Source organism: Labrus mixtus, chromosome 3 (assembly GCF_963584025.1).
Source record: "Labrus mixtus chromosome 3, fLabMix1.1, whole genome shotgun sequence".
Lineage (NCBI taxonomy): Eukaryota > Metazoa > Chordata > Actinopteri > Labriformes > Labridae > Labrus > Labrus mixtus.
The window spans coordinates 4,478,138-4,493,357 of record NC_083614.1 but is presented as its reverse complement, the minus strand read 5'-3'; positions in this window follow the sequence as shown (position 1 = coordinate 4,493,357).

Here is a 15,220-nt window from a genome sequence, read left to right as displayed (position 1 = left end):
CTCTGCAGTTTATGAACACAGGAACAGAGTCAGCCCCCTGAAGAGAAATCTATTTAGAGATTAAACAGCAGTTTCAGCATATCAAAGGTGCAAAAACAACATTACAGAAATATAATAATAATAATAATAATAATAATAACTTTATTTACATAGCACCTTTTAAAAACACAGGTTTACAAAGTGCTTTGACAAACAAGAACAAAGCAAACTAAATCAAACACAGAAGAACATAAACAACAGCAAGAACATAACAAATGCAAAATACTAAAAATAATTAAATACACTTATATATAACAGAACAGAAAAGAACCCAAAGTGCACGATACCCAACAGACATATATAACCCGACCATCACAAGAACCATCATAAGAACCCAGGCAACACAAGAAACATCATAAGAACCCAGGCAACACAAGAACCCAACAACACGAGCTGAGACCAAGAGGACCAAAGATTTAAAAAGATGTAAGAAACTAAAAGAGATCAAATCAAATCAAAAGAGAACATCAATAAGAAGGTAAGAGCAGTAAAAGAAATAGAAACAAGTGGTTAAAGGATCAAAAAATAAATCATATTACTAAAAATAAAAAGTATATACACATATAAAACATAAATAGTAAAGTAAGTAAGATAAAATAATACCAAGTTAAAACATAAGAGGAGTTAAGATAAGAGCATAAATAAAGAGCATGAATAAAGAGCATGAATAAAAGAACAGTAAGAAGTAAAAGAAGATAAAAAATAGTAAAACCAGTAAGAAAAGACATTAAGAAGACGACATCACATAAAAGCAAGTCTGTAAAAGTATGTTTTAAGAAGAAGAGAACATGTTCGTACTAACAAGGAGAAAAAACACTCACAAACCAGTCTACACCAGCAAAAACCTTATTAACAAATTAGTCGGACGCGTTTCGCATTGTGGCCTTCATCAGGAACATCGATGCGTGTTATGCCCCATACAGTGTCATGTTTAAGGACATCTGTCTTGTGTGTGTTACAGTACACAGTAAAATAGTAGACCTAGTCCATGAGCCAGTGAGTTGGCTGCAGCACTTTGGATAGCTCAGTAGTTTCACATGTTTCTTCTAATCCTGCACGCTAATGCAACGTTTAAGTATAAACGTTGATACTATGTGTATTCATTTTAGAAAGGATGTTTTTTGTATCTATGAAGATGCTAACTGCTAAGCTAGTGTTAACTTTACCATTCATTTGTTTAAGATGCTATATGCTAGTGCTGTGTTGCTACATTAGCTTGTTTAACATGTGAAGACATGCACAGTCAACTGCCTTATTGTGTTTATTAACAAAGACCTTTTTGTATTGTTTTCAGTTTAAAAAAAAAGAAACCTCAGTAAACTTCATGAGAGTCAGCAACATGTTGTGGAGTTTTATTGGGGACTGTTTAACTGGTTGGATAGTTAGCTTCAGCAGCTAGCGAGGCCTACACAATGACCCTGATGAAATGCCAAAAGCCGAAACGGTAAAGTTGATCTTCATACTAAAAAGTGTTGCTGGAGCTTTTTGACCTCTTCATGCCTTTTACTCTTCATGCACCTTGGTAGCTGGTGAGGTTGTGCCAGAAAATCCCCCTCTGTTTCTTTACAGTTTCTAACTAAGGAACTGAATGATTGTGAATGATTACATCAGCTCTGTTTCAGATTCACATTTATGTTGCTGTATTGTTGTTGGTGTGATGTTATCTGTATTGTTGTAATGTCATTTTGGAAATCCCAGGACCCCACGAAGAATAGCTGCTGCTATGCAAAAGCTAACGGGGATTTTAATAAAAAACAAACAAGTTATACTGTGGAGTGTGTCGGTGGCTTAAACAATAACTGCATGTTTAAATACATAGAGACACAAATTCTGATAAAAACAGTCGAAGGACTTGTTCTCACAACCACTAACAGATGATTGACAGCTCATAATACTTCCCTGTATACTTTCATACTGTACTGTCCTTCTGTTAATGTGGTATACATTCACCTCCTCTCCTCCAACTTACGACCCACAGGCTGCAGAAATCCATCCTGCAGAAATGGCGAAGAAGAGCCAAGGTTAGATATGTCATGTTAATTCATCCTGACACTGTTAAAATTATGTTTAAATGTTTGTTTTTCCTGCTCTGTATTTGGAATTATTCCAGATTCATATTTTCACAAACACGCTCCAATGTCAAACAGAGATACTGAACGATAATTGAATCACCAACTCTGAATAATAAGAGCATTTTACAGACACTTCAGTTTGTTTTGTTTGCTAGAAGACGTTTTAATATAGTTCAATTCATTTTTCTTTTACCTCCAAAGATTGTTGTGCTTAGATAAATCAGCATGTATACACCTGCTCAGTTTGCATGCTCAGCTGGTTGAAAAAGCAAATGTGACTGATCAATTTCATGAAGACTGTGATGCATTCAGGTGTCCCCTGTAAATTGGGCTGTTAGGGGCCCCGTACTGAAGAATTGAAATGAAGCAGAGCTGTTAATGTAGTTATCACTTGCACCTGTGTTTCATACATTTAATGAAACAGGTGTGCATTTGGCATTAATGATGAGGTCATATCACACATTATAAACATGATTATCGCCCGTTAGAGCAGGCATAGGGTATCGGGACCCGTCGGCCCTGAAAATCGACCGTTTTCTCCAGTGTAGAGAGTCATAGAGAACGACAATCAAGGACATATCTGAGACGCCTCACGACATCCCAACAGAAAGTCAGAGTTGTTTTTTTTCTGCGTTCTATGATGAGTTTGTCAGTCGCATCAGTAACGTTGACCAATGACAGAGAAACATTTTGTTGAACAGTCTTTTTTTCAGGTGTTGTCTGACCCCGCCCCTCTTACTTCAAAAGTCTTCACGTCGGTCGTGATGATTGGTTGGGTACCACCGTTTAGACCGTCATGTCTTTCGGTCAAACCATGAAACGTCACAGCAAATGAATGCCTCTGGGATCACCCAATCTGACACAGTAACCATAGTAACAGACAAACTATCATGTAGTCTGACCTCAGCAGTCCTGTAGGTCTGCATGGTGGTGAAGTGGTTAGTGTTGTCGTCTCAGAAAGAGAAGGTTTCTGGATGTAATCCCGACTGGACAGAGTCTCTTCATACCTGAACAAACAACAACACATGTCCTGCTTTGAGAAGGAAATGATAAGAGATTAATTTGTACAACACATTGCTTTCTGACCAATCAATTCCTCGATCATGAAGGTCTGTGAGATAATCAAGAGACGGGGAGGGAGAGAGTTTTCATCCATCCTTCCGTCCACCATTTGAGTCATCTGGTGGTCTTTAGGGGGGGTAGTATTGTTTCATATAAGTAAGACTATCTGCCATAAAAGTTAGCAATGCAACATTTATATCATTACAGGAGGGAACAGGAAGCTAGTACATGGAGGGCAGCATAGGTTTTGCATAGGTTTTCAATCTCAATTTCTTTTAACCATTTTTAGCATGCAGCAGCATTTTAGACCATTACAGGCTTACGAGTGAAGCCAGTTTAGAGGACATTGCAGAAATCCAAATGGAGAAAACAAAAGCAGGCACATCCTCTGCAAAATGAAAAATACTAATCATTCAGGAAATTAACTTTAGGTGAACATAAAGAGAGGAATTAAAAAACAGCCTCTACATTTTTACAGGTGGCCTGATGTTGTGTTAGAGGGATGTTAGATTGCAGAAGTATTTAGTTTATCAATCCATTATTTGTGTTGTTTTTTAGAGCACATCTCGTGTGATATGGATAATGTGCAGTATATGTTTTATTCTATTGTTGTTTTTATTTATTGACGCTACTGTCAAGGCAGCTAAATGTGTGCATCACTGAGTCCATCGTTAATTTCCCATTGTGTGGTATTATATGGTGACATATCGTGTCATGGTGTATCATGTATATATATATTACATTGGGTCTAGTGTTATATTGTATTGTATTGCATCATGTCATATCCCATCATTTTGTGTAGTGTCATATCATGCTGTATTGTATCCTATCACATCATGTCGTATCGTATTGTGTCATATAGTATCCTATCCAATTGCATCTTATCTTATCCAATCAGATCGTGTCCTATTGTTACGTCGTATTGAATTGTATTGCATTGTATTGTACCATGACGTATCATGTCATGTTATGCACTTTAAGATTTTTTTATAGTTGATATTGACAAGGCAGGCAGAAAGTTAGGCGAGACTGTTGTGATTGTTGGATTGTAACGAGACGTACAACTGGCTGTCGTCGGCGTTACTCGACATAGAATCATAGAAATCAAAAACAGCAACTTGTTTGCTTGTGTCTTTGTTTTGTTAATGTTTGATATTCTTCTGCTGAATGTTAACGGGGGTCAACAAATATATTTGAAAACTGGCAGGATGAGAGCAGCATGAGAGAAAGGGAAAAAAAACAGAAGCGTCAGAGGTTAGAGTAAAATTATGTTTCATTAAACTAAAAGTACTGAGAGGATAAATCCTCTCAACAAGGCTGCACAGTTCCCTGACTTTATTTAAATTAAGGTTATGTAATGTGTTGTATCAAATATAAATGAAGAAAGAGATCACATCAGATCTTACCTCTGATACCTCCAATAACCCTTATATGAACATTTATCATTCTCAAAAATCTAATTTTTCTTTCTACCTAACTGAAGCGCCTTCCTTTGATGGAACATGATTACTTTTTCTTTTTTAAAAAGCAGCTCTGTAGGATGATAGGTCATGCCCACATTCTGCTGCTGCAGAAAAAAAATGAATTAACGGAGCAACAAAAAGAATGCTAGATCATCCCACTACATAATGCATTAAATACTGAGAGGGGGGCGACATTTTGTTTACTCGCTGGATGTTTCAGATCAAGAAAGAGAACTTTAAGAAGTCCACACTTCACAGTTCAGAGATTCTAACAGTTCACAAATGACCTCAGTTGTTATAAACTGTTGGACATCAGACACACAGGGCAAGCTTTACACACACACACACACACACACACACACACACACACACACACACACACGCACACGCACACCCAGCTAGAGTCCCCTTGTTTAAGTGGGTAAGACATTGAAAAACTAATGTCTCCCTGTGTCTTAGACAGCAATGTGTGGATGTGTATGAATATGATTTGTTAACAAAGGTGGTGATTTGAATAGCTTCCTCTGCCGTCTGTGCGTGAGTGAATGTTTGAATGTGATGGCTGAAGGCAGTATACGGAGACACTGTATCCCTCTGTTACCTCTATTACAATCTGTGATGCCTGATCAGCAGTGACGATTTTGCCCCACCACTTTGACAAGGTGTAACTGGCATAACACTCCCCCTTGAACAGGAAATGTAAAAGGGACTAAAGATTTGAGGCAATTCTTCTTGCTTTGGGAAAATAAAAATGATTTAATTTTCGGTTATAAAACATTGCCTTTTTACACAATGGTTGGTTCAGTTCATCTATCAAGCACATGGAATGGGCTTCTGTTTTTCTAGTAACACTCTTATGTAGAGTTGTGTGTCATCTGCATAAGCATTAAACAGAAAGTAACAATATACTGTAACTTGGTGAATAAGATGCACTTTTACCTATTTATAAAAGTTGGCAGTGTCCTATATATATATATATATATGCCATGTGTGACCAATATTGGCAAAAGGAAAACTGAGTCCGCACCAGAAGCTGCTCCGGTTCACATTTCATAAAATATATAACCATATGGGACGTTCTGGGCCCTAGCCCTTCAAATGTGATATATTTCATTAAATGTAAATTGGAACAGCTTCTGGTGTGCACACTCAGTCTTCCTTATATGGAGCTTGATTTATTTCAAATCTCGAGAGAGCAATTAAACATCTCTCTTTCTCTCTCCTAGCTCGATGTGACGCTCTGTTCGCCTAAGGTGAAGTTGTGCTTGCACAGAGCAAAGAGTTTTAACAATTTGGAGGCAATGACCAAGGCTGGCTCTGCCCTTCTTATGACTTGTCACTGTCAACACCATCACACCCCCACATAACCGGACTCATTCAACCTAGATTGACAGCTTTGGTTACATTTCAGCTGCTTAGTTAGCCTCGTTAGCCTCACATTATTCGATCAGTTTGTAGACCCAATCAACAACATCCTGGTGTCCAGAGCCCTCAGTATCTTTCATTGGAAATAATTATCAAACTAACTTAGCAGAGTGCCAGATACTTCCACCAACTGTTTTAGCCCGTCAAGTTTTACAATTACAGTATGTTTGACCATAATCAAGAGAGCCAGTGATATATGCTCCATATGGCCATAATCTCTGCTAAAAGTTCATTAAGATTGAATGACTCTGTGCTGGGTTTGAAGCACCTGCTCGCACTGCCTGTGAATTCAAAATCTGAGCATGAGTCCACAGAGTTTTTCTGCAACAAAGTGTAATTAATATTTTGGCTCAAAGCTCGATATCTGAGGAGGTTTCTCTGAAATGTGTGGAGCAGTTTTTGAGGCAGAGGTAATTACGCTCTCAGTCTGCTGTGTTGTTCTGAGTGTCAAAGTCGTGATGATTAAAGTTCCCCTGCAGAGACAAGAGTTTGATGTTTTACATAATGAATTTAAATTTTTGATTTGTTGTTTGTGAAGGTTAAACTAGCAAAGTTTTATATTTGTTACATGAGACAAAGAGCTGATGCTAATTTGCTCCATTTAACTCTGAACTTGGTGAGAGTTTTGATGTGAAGAGCTTTGTTTCTGAATAATCTGCACGACTGATTAATCTCTGACAAAACTCACTTTTTACTATTTTTTTTTGTGTGTTCTGAGCTTAAAACATTTTTTATTAAAAAGATACATTAAAAAAAAAACATGGCTGCAACTGATTGATTTTCCTTTTATTCAGTTTTTAAGCTTTTAATCTGTCATCCTCTGATAATGATTTAACAATTTGTAGAAAATTTCAGAGGATGGAAAATTGTTCCTCAGAGCCTCAAAAAAAAAAAATTATTGGCATGTAATTAAAAATAAAGCTGAAAACCTCTTGAATAGATTCATCTCAATCTATAAAATTGTCAGTAAATGTGGTCGTTCCTTTTGTAAACACCTTGGAATCACTTTAAGGTTAGGAAATTTCCAGGCGCAAATCTTTTGAAGAGCTCAGCTGTCAGTCCACCTTCATATGATAACGTTATCTTTAAAACATCTCTTCGTACCCACCAGAAAGCCTGAGAAAAATAAAGCTCAATCATTTACAATGAATCCAAAGTAAGACATTGTTCTGAGCTAAGTGATTCTGGCCTGATTATGCACTGACTGAATAACAATTACTGCGACTGACGGAATTTGATACGGTGCACTTCGGTGCCTAATTTGTGTGAGTTGTTTCTCTACTACTACCCTCGCCCTGACCAGGTGTGCTCAATTCAGCAGCCCCTCACAAACAATTTGTTACCCCGGACCCCATCATTACTGGTAGTTGTAGTTTTCTCCCAAGCATCACCCAGCTTTAAAACAGACAAAGAGGATGTAGCTTAGTGGATAGAGTCGGTCATTTCTCAACCATAAGGTTGGGGGGGTTTCGATCCCCAGCTCCTGCAGTCACATGTCAAATGTGTGTGAATTGGTGTGAATGGGAAGGTGTGACCTCGAAGTTAACTGCATTTTTTTCCTAGGATGATAGATAGATAGATAGATAGATAGATAGATAGATAGATAGATACTTTATTGATCCCAAGGGAAATTCAAAGCATCCAGTAGCAGGTTACAAAGACGTACATGACATGAAACATTTGTTACAAATTAACCACAAAACGCTGCCCTGGCTCTCTGTGATAAAATATATCAGTAATAAGAGGAATCCTCCTTACTTTAACTCTCTCATCCAGGTCTACACTCCCTCCACTACGCTCTGCAAATGAAAGGTGTCTGATCCAACCTTCACAACAGGGTCATAAGACACTGACTAGACTCTTCTCCTCTGTCGCCCCCCGGTGGTGGAATGATCTTCCAAACTCCATTGGATCTGCAGAGTCCCTCTGCACCTTTAAGAAAAAGCTAAAGACCCAGCTCTTTCATGAATACCTACTAACTTAATGATGATGGTCTCCATATTATTGATGATGATGATGGTAATGACGATGGTTTTTGTTTGATAACGATGACTTATAAGATGGTTTCTATACTGATTAGAGCTCTCAAGAACTGCCCTCAATGTTGTGCTTTGCCTCTGGTCACTTCCTGTCAGCACCTGTGTGTCCAATCAGACTCAAAGCTGATCGTTTGCTCTTACTGACATTGTTCCCTTTTTTCTAGATCCTTGCTTGTGTTGTACTTACTCTCTGATGTACGTCGCTTTGGATAAAAGTGTCTGCTAAGTGAATTGTAGAATCCAACTCTGCTTCACAGTGATAACAGGCTGATTATCCTCATACCTGGAGACTACAAAATAATGAACTTAATAATTTACACAACACTGCTCACCAGTTCATGTATAACTGGGTTGTGTGTTATCCCTTTCTGTTGTTCTGGATATGTTCTCCTGCTCCTACTGACACACACAGACACACAGTGTGCTGTAATATTAATGAGGATGCCTTCAGGCTAAAAAAAAGTCTTGTGGAAGGAGGACTGACATATAGAGCTGTAAAAACCTGGAGGTAAAAAAAATCAGCAAAATCTGCTTCTCAGAGCTGATGGAGACATTATCTGAGCAGAGTAACGTGAGGGGAGAAAAGGTCAAGCTGATACTGAAACAGCTTCCACATGAAGACAAATTCAGTTCAACATTAGTCCTGGAAAACGAGAACGTTTTCTGTTCTGAACTGTGCAGGATGAACAGAAATTGATAACCCAACATGCACTTTCCTGAAAAACACTAACATTTCTGCCACATCTGTCCACTCTGAATCAATACGCTCCCTTGTGGGACGCTGCTTCCTTTTTCACGCTGCTCTTAACAGCTGTTTTTTGTGACATTTTTCCGTTTTTTGAAGACAACCTGCTCTGGGACTCCCACTTTTTTCAGCTTGTGGCAGATGTTAAATCAGCACGCAGCATCCGCTCACTCAGCCGGTTCCTTCGTTTCAATTATAATGTACAACTCAGAGCGGGGATGTTCTGTTTCTGTGTCTGTGTGTGTGTGTGTGTGTGTGTGTGTGTGTGTATGTGTCACCTCATGCTGAGACACAAGAGAGGGAAAGCTGAAATCATATTGAGTGTGGAGGAGCAGGGAAACTTTGAGAGTTTTTCATTTATTTTGTGTTGTACTCTCTCAGGTGCAGAACATTGGAGTCTTTTTTTTAAATCTTAATCGTTATATCTTGGACAGAATCGAGCAGGATTTTCTGTTTTCATGGGTCGAGTCTGCAGGAAGTCAGACTGAACACAATGTGCTGTTGTTTCTGATACATTATTAAATCTCACCTGATATGAAGTCCCTGCAGGAGATGTGTCTGCACTCAGAGAGCACAATTCAAAAGTGCAGGTTAGCTGTGTCTGCAGGCTGAGGCAATGCTGAGCAACATACATGTCATAAATAAAACCACAGTGGACAGGCCAGGAGAAAAGGTTGAAACTGTGTCTGAAATATACATCTCTCTGTAGAAGTAAAACTTTGTTAGGAAGGATCAAAGTGTTTCAGATGGATGGACAGTAAATAAAGAGTGTGCAGCCTCCTCATGCACCGAGCAGAGTCTGTCTGCAGAGTCTGACCCTCCTCGCTTTGTAATGATTCAGAACGAGCAGGAGATCAGATCTTCGGGAGCGTGCCTATGTTCCCACAGCCCTATGTTCCCACATTTCCTTTTCCATAAATTTGTATCAGATTTTATCCCCCTTTCTCCCAATTTGGTAGCCAATTACACCCAACCTATTATCCAGTAGCAATGGACTACAGATGGAATGTAGCTTTTAGCTAAATCTGGTGCGCCCATCTCTTTGTTTATTGCAAACATTTAATGTAAGTGCACATTGTCCTTTTAAATAAACAAACTAAACTAAGTAGCACAGAGGCCTCGCATTGACTAGCTTGAGAAAAATCTTAGAAATATGGGAACATAGGGCTAACCCGAATCTTCAGGCTGAGAAAACCAACATCAGATTTAATTTGGTGTTATGCTCTGTTGAATAAAATCAACGTCCCATCGGTCCCCATGTTGGGCACGGTACTGAACAGTAGTAATTAGTTACAGTTACTATTCACTGCTATCAATCCTCATATTAATGTTCACATTATTTAGTGTTGCTGTGACAGATTTGTGCTGTGACAACTCACACATTTCACTGTAGTCATTTTCAATTTGTAGGTATTTTACTAAATAGAGATCTCTAAATCCCTGCATGCAGAGTTTACACTTCTGCCGACAGGGCGGAGCTTCACTTATGTAAGGAGGTCGAACTCAAATAGATACCTGATGTCGTTTGTTTCATCAGTTGTTGGGTTTTTAAAATAAGCTGTAGGTATTGTTGCCTGGACACTTTTACTATGGACTGTTGGTCTTTTGTCCCTTATCTCACTCACGTCCATCATGGTGATATCCATGGGAGTTATGTTTTATATGTATGTATTTATGTCATTGTGCTGTTTTTTATGGATGTATTGACTGTATGGACCTCTGTCGCAAACCAAATTGCCCCTCGGGGACAATAAAGATTTTCCAAAAATCCAAAAGGCAACAGACTCCACAGCTGATATGAAGCACGTCGCTGTCAACATACCTGTTTCTCAGTCTACAGTCCGGCTTACAGATGGTGGATCAGGTGTTGTTTTAAATCGGTTTGTGTGGAGTGTCTCCTCCTTGTTCTCCCGCGCTAACATCAGCAGCACCTGGGTCTCTCTGACAGCTAGTTCAGCAGAAGCATGTCGTTGTTTAGCTCGGTGCTTCTTTCTTGGGGAAAGAAGTTTAACATCCAGCACACAGATTACATCTAACTGCTTCATTCTTCATGTTTAACTCGAGCAGCGAGAAAACATGTCGGTGTATCTGTGACAGAGAGCTCACAGCTGAATGATCACCTGCCCGTGTTTTTGTTGCCTGACATTCTTTCTCCCAGGATGCTGGGAATTCAACTGAAAAAGGCGTCGGGTGCAGCGCTTTTTGAAAAGGCGTCCACTTTTTAAAAAGGCGTCATCCTTTTTCCTTTTTCTATAGGCTTGTATGTAAAAAAGGCACTGGCAGTTGAAAAAAGAAGTCAAGTGTGAACACGGCCTTAGTAACGCATTAGTCCCAACACTGCTCAATAGGACCCTCCCTCATGGGATTACCAGACACTTTTATAGAAAAGGTTTTCTAGTGCCATCACGCTGACACAAAACAAAACAAATACAAAAGTGGATACACATATAAAGTTAACAAATCCACACAAAATGCCGGTTTAACCCTTTAAAACCTAACACAAAAAGAGAGAGCAAGAGGAGCGAGAGAGAAACAGAGAGATAGAGACTGTATGCTTTCAAATATGGGGAGCGTGCCTATGTTCCCACATTTCTAAGATTTTCTTCAAAATTAGGCCCTATGTTCCCACATTTCCTTTTTCATAAATTTGTATCAGATTTTATCCCCCTTTCTCCCAATTTGGTGGCCAATTACACCCAACCTATTATCCAGTAGCAATGGACTACAGATGGAATGTAGCTTTTAGCTAAATCTGGTGCGCCCATCTCTTTGTAAGTGCACATTGTCCTTTTAAATAAACAAGTAGCAACTGGACACAAACCAGAGTTTGCAGTACATCAATACCTCTGGAAAGCCAGGTTGGCATGTGGGAACGTAGGGCTGACCCCCAAATACGTAGCCCTGTTCATTCATGCCCTGGGCTAAATGATGCTGTGTAAGATCCACTCTGAGAGCCTGTTACTCTGTATAGGTTAAATGTTTTCTTCTGTTCCATGCTTTTTAAACATAATAAGACACTGGAAATATATGGTTATAAAAAAACATTTCATCATATCACTCTCCTGGATCATGTGTGTTGGTACTTTGTCAAAGAGTATTAATACTACCAATAATACCAATACTATACCTGGTCTGATTTAATGAAAGAGTTCTTCTTTTCTAACGTCTTGTCTTATGCGATTGCCGGAAATTGAACCAGATTATTTTTGAATAAATTGAACCAGATAATTCAAAGCTTTGAAGTGAGTTGCAGCGTTTTGTTTAACTGTCTGACTCACATATCGCTCTGGTTCACTTTAGGAGCGTGGTTTTAGAAGAAAAAGCTGTACAATTCTCAGAACACTTAGCAGACAGACACAGTCAGAGACGAGCCGGTGAACACGATGAGTCATTTAGTTGCTCTGTGTCTGCACGATGTGAAAAGAAGAAACTGTTTTTCTTTAAGTTAGCTCGTAAAGTTCACTGGTTCAGACAGAGAAGTGACACAACAATGAAAGAGTCACAGCTGCAGTGATTTAGAGTTTATAACAGAAGGACAGGCAGGAATCCAACAACAGACAAGCAGGGTTAGAAAAGGAGAAAAGAAAGAGTGCAACAGGGGGGCTCAGTAAAAATATAAGAGATGATCTGAGAAAGAATGAGTGGATCAGACGGGTTCATATGGGGGACTGATGAAGGAAAAAGCTGCAGGTGAACAAAGGAAACCAGGTGAGAAAAGTGAGCTGATTGCAGGGCATGAAGAAGACTATAGCCACCTTTACACCAAAATGTTCCGCTGAAAACTGAGTCGTTTTTCGATTTAATTTTCAACAAAATTCTGCGAAAGAGCAGCACACATCACCTACTGGCTCAAAGCTAGTAACTGGAACCTTATATGCACAAGTGCGTAAAGTCTCCGTTTTCAGAGGAACAGCGTATTTCCACTCTACACGACGACGGATACGGTGCTGTTTCTAAACTCTGAAACCTGTTATCAAAAGTTTGAGTTTTCAGGCCCCAAACTTTGGTTGGAGGTCCTTTTTGGAAACTGTGGAAACAAAACGTTTTAATGATTCTCTGAGATAAACCTTTCAAACGTTTTTCTATGCAAAGTTTGTCACTAGATAGATATGTTCCTTACACCTTGGTGCAGGGGTTGTTTTCATTGAAGTTGTCCTCAATGCGTTGTTTGTACTCACGCTTTGCAGATGTGACGCCTCTGTGTAAGTTGGCCCTGGTCTGATCTCAGCGCTGTGTTGTCCCGGGCTCTGAGCAGCTCCCGCGCTCTGCTGTTGAACCAGGGCTTCTGGTTGGGGATTACTTTGATTTGCTTTTTTGACGTTGCAATGACTGTGCAGAAGTTGATGTAAGACAGGACTGTGGTGGTGTGGTGTTCAATGTCTGATTGTTCAAAGAGCTCCCACTTGGTGTGGAAGCTTCCTCAGTCCAGATCTGCACTGTCTTGATGTGGTTGTTTTGTTCTGGTGATGAGTGGTTTATCACAGGGACAGGTTGTCCGACTTGTCCTAGATGAGGTGAGGAGGGGGTTTCATAAGCTCCGGAAACATTTGTGTAGACCTGGTCCAGTGCTTTACTTTTCCTTGTATTTATGTCCACAGTACAGTCTTTAGGTTGAACTGGTTGAAATTATTCTTGAAGAGATGTTTTCAGAGGAGGATGTCCGTGCACTTCTCTTCTATCGAGTATCGAGTCTATCGAGAAGTGAGACATACTGAGAACAGAGCAGGACCATGTCTTACTCATTGTTATATTATCTACAAAGACCCAACATTAATCCATCATAAGCACAGCACTAAGCAACATAACACTCTAAATACGAGAAAGTTAATCTGGAGTTATGAAAGTTCATGAGACCTGACAAACAGAAGTCCACAGTCGTCCTTTCTGTCCCCATCTAACTTCCTGTTTGACACCTCAGTACTGATGACAGGTGTGGGAGGGGCTAGTCCGTCATTGCCCTACATGGCGTTTGTGTATTCATGCCGGGTAAATGACTTTCCTCTCTGCTCATCTGTTTGTTTGCTCCTCTGTGAGATGAATTAACATAGAAAATGAGGTCAGAAGTAATCAGGCTGCGGGTGGAAAAAAAGGTCTCACGACGACAGCATGAGCGAGTGACAGGAGACAGGAGGTGGATGTAGAACACACCAACAGGGTGGTTTCAAGTGTCCTGGATGATACACTCTGTTCATATCTGTACAGGACCAATCTGGAAATACAATCTGTTTTCAGTGAGGTGACCTTTTCTTCATCAGTTTGATTTCACTTTAGTTTTTAAAAGTGATGATTTCGTCCCTGAGTGGCTCTCTTATCACTTCTGACTGAAATCTTAGTCAGTATAATGTTAATGAGCTGCAGCTGCTGATTTAAAGGTTTTAGTTTAAAAGTTGTTTTTAATTAAAACACAACTCAATGAACATGAAGGCAACACAAGATAGACTGGAATATTTCCTTTATATATATATATATATATATTAACTATCAATTTCTTACTTTTTTAAGGCGACTAATTCAGTAGAAGTTCTGAAAATTCTTCCTAACAAAATGACATTTATTTATTGGTATATATGAAGGCCATCTCATATTTATCTACTTGTTGATAGTTTGTTGATATAGGGACAAAATGCAGCAGGTAAACTGATGCCTCACATTTAGTCTCATTTAATTCATATGACCGTCTCTAAAATGGGAAATATAAAAACACATCAAAATTAACAAAAAATGCAGAAGAGATTAAACAAACCCAATAAAACAGAGAGAGTCACACAGGAGACACAGTAATAGTGGGGAGGTAATATTCTGGTTTGTGAACTGCTTTCTGACTTTTTCTCGAGAAAAGCTGCGACTAACAAAACAAAGTATTGTGTGTGTCAGCGCCGGCTCTGTGGGCAGCAGCAGACATTTGGCTCAGACCGAACAAAAGGGCGTCCATTAACACTCAATGTGCAGCGTTAGGAAAATAACAGGCTGTCAAATCACCATTTCAAACCTCTGTGGTGTTTGTTTGAATACGAGTCTGACGTACAGAAAATCATTATCACAGAAGTCTCTTCAGTTTTCCTCTGTGCTGGATGCAAACTGGTAGAAAAATGTGATTTCAATGCAGCACATTGGAGCAGCAGTATCACAGATCATCAGGATTTATTTCATCTGATCATATCATTTCTTTTATTTTTCATGTTTCCGCCCGGTACAGCTGAGTTTGTTCATCGGAGAATGAGATCTGTCAGAGATGGAGGACAGAAGGCTTTAGGATAATTTCATCAGAGGATCAGCTTGTTTCCGATTTCAAATCAGAAATCACCACCGAAACCAGATCTGTTGTTTATCTTCTCCTTACTGGATAAATGACTTTAGATGAAGTGTGAATCCCCG